Consider the following 8,303-nt stretch of genomic DNA (forward strand, 5'->3'; position numbering starts at 1 on the left):
AAAATAAATGTAAGGAATGCAAGATAAAGTCAAGAGACTCTCCAGGAACATAGAGCAAAAAGAACAAGGACAGAAAGCATGTGGGGAAAAAAAATGCAAGAGAACCAGAACAGCTGAAAGAACCAATCAATATCTGTCAAAGAAAAGTTCCAGTAATAGAGAAAAGAGGAAAATCATAAAAATAATATGATATCCCCAGAATTTATATGAGATGTAAAACTTCAGATTGTCAGGGCCTTTTAAATACAGAACAGGTTGAGTTTTCAAAAATTCACACCTAAAACTCATTCTGAAATTTCTAAACACCAGAGATAAAGGCAAAGAAAAAAAAAAATAAAGAAATGAAAGCTTCCAGTTTTAGCATAGTTTTAATACCAGAACCTAGCAAAGGAGGTATTAGAAAAGAAAATCAGACCATAGTTCTTAACCTGGAGTCTTAAATACTGAGATATTTATTATGGAACTTCAAGAGAATCTAAAAATCCTCGAAAGTGAATGGATAATTGGGTGTATATGTGGTACAGATAAATAAATAAATAAATTATATATATATATATATATATATATATATACATGTGTGTATATGTATATATATATGTATGTATGTATAATTCTGAAGAGAGCATACAAGGCTTTCATCAGATTTTAAAACATGTCTGTGACCTACAAAAAGAACCATAACAACAGAGCCATTTTATGAATGAGAATAACTATGTTGTAAATAAAATTAATGAATCCAGCACTGTATTAAAAACCATTATATCATGACTTAGAAGGTTTTACACAAGAAATCTGAGAAAGCCAACAGAAAAAACTTATTGTCTTAGCAGTGGTAATCTCTGCATAGTGGGAATAAAAATTTTTATTTTGTTATATTTACTTTTCTACATTTTTTAATTTTACTACAGTGAACATGAACTGCTTTTACATAATCAAGGGTTATAAAATAAATCTGGCAGCACATTTAAAAAGTTTTTAAAAACCAATTGTGGGTAAAATTGTAATATTTCCAGACTCTCTGACCTGGTCTTAGTGCATTTCCATGTTAATAGGTGTTTCCAAGGAGGGGAGAGAAGTAGTCCATCTCTATATCAGTAGGTGATTACAAGGGTTGGGAGAGCAAGGGCATATCTGTACCAGCGAGGTTTGGTGGGGTCTTTTTTTGCAGTCAGGTTGGGAGAGACATGGGCAAGCAGAAGTGGACAACTGCCTGTAAGCAATAAATGGGTTTCTCCCACTTCACTTTCCCCCTTGACTGATTTTGGCTTCAAAGGTTATTTGCTCTGGGCTGGGAACATATTTTTCCCCTGGAGTTACACCAATCTACATACATAATGTTCTCTGTTAATAAAGGAGAAAACCCATAAATATATGTTTATGGAGGGCAAAAGGTATTAAATGAATTTTAACAGACATTCCTGACTAAGTATTATAGAAACCAGAAATAGAACACTTGCTTAATGTAATAAAACACAACACTAAATATCACATTTTTCTTAAAAAATGAAATATTAAAGGCCCTCTCATTAATATTAGGAAGAAGACAAGGATGCTCTATTGCTGATTTCACCCAGTTATTATGGAGTTCCAAGATAATCTAATATATACAGGATGGAAGAGTTGTAGTAGTTTGAACCATATGAAATTATCACTTTCTATAGGACAAGATGGTCAAATATCAGCAATTTCATATGGTTCAAAATAAGAAATATTTGAAAGAAAGAGGCACTTAATCTTTGCAGATGATTTGAGGTCAATCTAGAGAATCCATGAGAATAATAAAAAGTACGAGAGTTCAACAGAGGCTAGATAAAGGATAATAGCTTTCCTCCATTTGTTGAAGTAATACAATAGAAGATCTTAAAACATTTTAATATAAAATTTTAATTTTATAAATAATATGAAATTAAGAATTTTTAATATAAAAATGTGTGAATCCAATAGCCTAGGAATAAATTTAACAAGAATTTTGTAAGATTTATGTTAATAAACTCTAAATTTTCCTGAAGGGCTTTGTATTAGTTTGCTGAGGCTGCTGTACTAAGTCAGCACAAAGTGGATGCCTTTAAACAAGAGAAATTTATTATCTCATAGTTCAGAAGGCTAGAAACCCTAAGTGATGGTATCAGCAGTTTTGGTTCCTTTATAGAGGCTTGAAGAGAGATAATTTCCCATCTGTCCTGCCAAGCTTCTGCCAGTTGCTCGTTAATTCTTGTTTCTTGGCTTGAAGATGCATCGTTCCAATCTCTTATCTCTATCTTTACATAGTCTTCTCTATATCTCTGTGTTCTTTTCTGTCTTGGACTCTCATTGGATTTAGGAGCCACCCTAATAAAATATGATGTCATCCCAATCTTTACCTTAGTTATATCCTCAAAGACCTTATTTCCACATAAGGTTATATTTTGGGATTCCAAATAGAATTGAATTTGGGGAACACATATTTGAGTCACTACAGGCTTAATAAAACCTGAATTAAAAAACTTATTCCTGAATAGGAGGACTTAGTATTTTAAATATATTATTTTGTAATTACCAAAAAAAGATAATAAATAACAAAAATTAAATGAAGGATATCAAATAAAATAAACACTACAAAAGGAGATGGGAAGGAATAAAGACAAGATGAAACCAACAGAAAACAAATAGAAGATTGTAGATTTTAACCCAATTATATCAATAAGCTCATTAAAAGTAAGTGGATGTTAGACAGTTTGTTGGACAAGACTAAACTCTATGTTGCTCATTAGAAACACATTAAACATGAAAACACAGACAACTTGAAAGTATAAGGATGGGAAAAATACAGCATAAAAATACTAATTAAAAGAACACCGGTATGATGATATTTATGAGACAGAAACATACTTTTGGTAAGAAGTATTACTAGAGATAAGAAAGAAAATTTCATAATTATAAAAGGTTTGGTTCAGTAGGAAGACCTAACAATCTTAAATTTGTATGGACATAATAACACAGCTTTACTGTATATAATCTTTGTATTTATAGTAAAGTTTAAAATAAATAGACAAAGTAGTCACAGTCATAACTGGAGGTTTTAACACATGTCCCAGTAACAAAACAAGAAGACCAAATAGTCAGTAGGATATATTTAAACACTATTAAGCAACTTGACCTAATTGATATTTATAGAACACTATACCCAACAACTGCAGAATACACATTCTTTTCAAATGCACACCAAAGATAGACCAGATGGTGGGTCATAAAGCAAGACTCAACACATTTCAAAGGACTCAGATGAGACCAGTGTTTTCTCTGACCATTAAAATCAACATAGAAATATAAGAAGAAAAATCCAAAATGTACAAAAATTAAGGAACATACTTCTAAATAACCTGTGGGTCAAAGATGAAATCACAAAGGAAATTAGAAAATATTTTGAACTGAAGAATAATGAAAATAAAATGTATCAAAATTTGTGCAATGCAGCTGAAGCATTGCTTAGAAGGAAATTTATGGCTTCTAATAAATACACTACAAAAGAGGAATGGTTGAAAATCAATACTCTAAACTTTCATTTTATTAAACTAGAAGAAGAAAAGCAAATTAAACTCAAAGTAAAAGGAAGGAAATAATAAAGAAAGCACAGTAATCACTGGAATAAGAAGTATATATACAGTAGAGAAATAGAGAAATCATCACAACCAAAAGTTTTTTCTTTATACAGAATAATAAAATCTATTATCTCCTAGCAAGAATAATCAATAAAAGAGAAAGAAAACACAAATGCCAATATCATAGGAATTTCAAAAGGTGATATCACTACACATTCTACAGCTATTAAGAGAATATGATAAACAACTTTTTTGCCAATAAATTTGACAATGTATATAAATTTTTGGAAAAATACAAGTTATCAAAGCTGATATAAAAAGAAATAAAATATGAATAATCTGACATATGTTAAAGAAGTGGAATATATAGCTAAATCTGCATAAAGATAATCCAGGCCCAGGTGTCTTTCAGGGTAAATTCTACCAAATACTTAAGAAGAAATAATGATAATTTCTCTCAGTGCTTTCAGAGATCAGAGAAAAAAGGGACACTTTTTTACTTGTTTTATAGTTAACATAAATCTGATGCCAAAACCAAAAACCTTTCTGCATACGGACGTAAAAATTCTAGATAAAACATTAGCAAATTGAATACAGAGATATAAAAAGAAGTGATACATAACCAAGTATGGTTTTTTCCCAGGAGTGCAAGGTTGGTTTAACATTCTAAAATAACCAATATAATTCACCACATTAACAGAAAAAAGGAGAAAATCCATATAACATCTCAATAGGCAGATAAAATGCGTTTGATAAAATACAACTTGCACTCAGGAAAAAAAATTATCAGCAAATTGAGAAAAGAAGGAAACTTTATTAATCTGACAAAAGCTATCTAGAAACACTCCCCAAAACTATAGCTGACATATTTAGTGCAAAATATTATACTTCCACTCTGAGGTGTCAGTGCAATTCTGTTTTTTACCATATAAGGCTAGAACTATTGTATATCCATAGGGGGGAGAAAACCTCACTCCTTCCTTACACCATATACAAAAATTAAAGATGGCTCATAAGTGTAAATGTCAAATTAAAATATTCAAACTTCTACAAGAAAACATAGGAGAACATTTTTCTGACCTTGGGTTGTCAAGGATACAGAATGCAATAACTGTAAAAAAAAAAAATAATAAGACTAAGTCAAAATTCAGAACTTTTGTTTATTAAAAATATCAGTATGAGAGTAAAGAGGGAAGTAAGACTATGATAGTATTTTCTGTACCTATCTATCCATCTGACAAAGGGGTTGTATCCAGAATTTTACAAAGAACTTATACAAATGAAGTAAGACAAACAAACAAAAAAAACACAACCCATAAACAAAAGGCCTGAACAAGTACCACACAAAAAAGAATATCCAAATAGCCAATAAGCATATGAAAAGATGGTCAGCATCATCATGCATCAAGGAAATGCAAGTTAAAACTGCAAGATACTATTATACATTCATCAGAAAGTCTAAAATTTAAAAGCTTAAAAACACTGAGTATTAGGAAGGATATGGCGAAGGTTGAACTACTCATACAATTGCTGTGGGAGTGTAACATTAGAAAACTGTTAAGCAGTACCAATTAAAGTTAAATATATACCTACTCTATGACTTGGCAATTCTACTTTAAGTTTATGACCAAGAGAAATAGGTATATATGCCCAATGAAGAACATGTTCAAGAATGTTCATAGCAGCTTCATTATAGTAAAATCTAGAAACAACTCAAATGTCCATCACCAGGAGAGTGGATTACTAATCTATTATTACTCATATAATGGAAATCAAAACAATAACAACAAAGAATGAACTACTAATACACCCAACAATATGGATGAATCCCTCAGATCTGTTGAGCAAAGGAAGACAGTATAAAACTGATTTCATTTACATTAAATTCAAGAACTGGCAAAATGAATTGATGTTGGTTGAAGCCAGGAGAGTGATTACCCCTGGGGTAGGTGGGTGAAGTGGCAAGCAGAACTTTCTGAGGTGATGGAAATGTTTTATATCTTGATCTGGATGATGGTTACTTAAATGTATACATATGGGAAAAGCCATTGAACTGTACACTTCAGATTTGTACACTTTCCTATCTCATTAAATCTATTTTAGACATAATTTTTTAAATGTTACACTTTAATAATAATAAAATGAAAAGTTTAGAATTAGCCACATTCTCCTAATCAGATTGGCAAAGATTAAACAGGTAGATAGGCATTTGGGGAAAGATAATCTATTATATACTCAAGGAGAGTGCAATATGGTACAAGTTTTGAAAGACAATTTAGCAATGTACATCAAGAATTTAATATACATGCCCTATGACTCAGTAATTTCACTTTTAACAATTGCCCTAATGAAATATTCACACAAGTACTCAAAGATACATGTGTAAGGATAGTGACAGGATCATTATTTATAAAATAAGAAAGTTGGTGGGAAAATGTCCATCCATTAGAGAATAGTTGGATAAATCTTTAAAATCCATGATATAACCATTAAAAAGCTTGAGGTACAAGTATATGTTTTGACCAACTAGAAATAAGAGTATGAGCAGGATAAATGATGAGAAACCTCAGGCTTCCAGCCTCCATTGTACCACATATCCGGTCACTTATATACTCTTTATCTCAGTTTCTTTACTTGTAAAATGGATTTAATAATATTATTCCTTTTCATCCATCTCACAAGTGAGAATCAAATGCAAGAAGCCCTTTAAAAAATATAAATCTTTACAGAAGTTGCAAAATATTAATCCTGAAAAATATTCTTTCGTACACCAAAACTGTGTGTTTATCTTAAATCACCAGTCCGAATTTCCTTTCCCTATAGTGTTTTTAAACAAGTGTTGCTCAAAAATATGTGCAGCACTACAACATTTTGCTATGCTGATGGACAGTGACTGCAATGTGGTTTTTAGGGGGGACTTGGTATAGGGGAGAGCATAGTAAACATAGTATTCTTCATGTAAGTGTAGATTAAAGATTAAAAAAAAAAAGAAAGGAAAAAAAAAAAGAAAGAAAGAAAGAAAAGGGGGATTACTCCTTGATAGGATAAAACTATTGGTAAATCAAAGATTAACGCATGCTTTAAATATCCTTAATTTTGATCACTTAAAGGGTGTCAGATGATCGGCTATGGAGGTACTCTTTTCTGATAATATTCCTTTCTCTTAATAAAAATAAAAAATAAAAAAAGCAGTTCCTGTGTGCTGACCTCCAATGAGTTCTACACAGTGGTATAGAGGGCATGTCAAAGTGTGGGCAAAGGGTCTGTTTGTTTTTATGCAGAAGATCAAGGCCTAGCTTGGATACCCAGAAAATGAACTAAGATACGATATGAGGAGGAGCTTCCGGCATCAGCACTCTCTGGAGGACTCGTGCCAAGGGATGATCATCAAAAAGCCTCCACAGGGATCAGGGCGATGCTGCGGTTGTGGCTGCGTCCATCCCACCATTTCCTGGACTTGCCATTGGAATGAGGAGGGAGATGTCTAGGCTGGCATGTGCATACAGTGAGATAACGAATTTGACCGGATCTGTACTGTTGGAACTCAACCAGGAGTTGGGAGGGGTGCAAGTTGTAGCGCTTCAAAATCTTATGACTATAGACTATCTACGGTTAAAAGAACATATGGGATGTGAACAGATCCCAGAAATGAGTTGCTTTAATTTGTCTGATTTCTCTCAGACTGTTCAAGTACAGTTGGACAATATCCATCATATCATAGACAAATTTTCACAAATGCCTAGGGTGCCTAACTGGGTTTCTTGGCTTCACTGGAGATGGCTGGTAAGTATAGATGTGCTTAGTTTATGTCACCATATTCCTATTATGTTAATATGTGTGCACAAGTTAGTTAGTAGTTTAAAACCTATACATGCTTAAGGTACTCTACAAGAAGATATGGCAAAGAAATAATCAATCCTCCCATGTTTTCTTTCATATGCTACCTCTATAGCGTTTCTTCTTCCTTCCTAATTACAACCCTTAAATAGAATTCGTGCCTCATATCGAATTTACCGAGCATCATAATTCCTCCAGGTGGTAAAAATACCTCGAGACAAGTGCTGGGCATAGAAGCCACAGGGCATAAATCTGCAAAGAAGTAAAAAGCTAACCTTTTCAAACAATATGGCTTCTCTCTCACTTACCAACTTTACATTTCCCTGTATGGCCCTAGAAGATGACTGGTTAGCCAGAGACGGGAAGATTCCTCAAGGGAGGAACAACCTAAGACAGGCACAGTCGCAGGGGGGCCATCAGGTGAGAAATCAGGGATCAACAGAGGTGAGGCTCAGAACCTCACCCCCCCCTGTTTTGAGAGAAAGCTTCTGCATCCGTGGATGTTTTATTGCCCTTGTCTAGCTCGGATTAGCACATAGTCTACAGGCACACACATGATCATCTACAATTGCTCTCTTACAACACTAAACTGTGTTTTCTACCTTTATCTTGCATCTACCTACCACTTCAGCATTTTATTAAAAATAAAAATAATAATAATAATAAAGGGAGAAATGTGGGATCCACATATAAATCAAGTATAAAAATCAAACAAATATTCATATTTGACCTGATTGTTTATAGTTCATAATGCGTGATCAAAACCGAAAGTTTCTGTGATGAATGCCCTTGTACTGTTCACCATGTAAGAACTTATTCACTATGTAAGAATTCGTTCACCATGTAAGAACTTGTTCGTTATGCTTCAGAAGATTGGAGACTGACGAG

The sequence above is a fragment of the Manis javanica genome, chromosome 8 (genome assembly GCF_040802235.1).
Source record: "Manis javanica isolate MJ-LG chromosome 8, MJ_LKY, whole genome shotgun sequence".
Classification (NCBI taxonomy): Eukaryota; Metazoa; Chordata; class Mammalia; order Pholidota; family Manidae; genus Manis; species Manis javanica.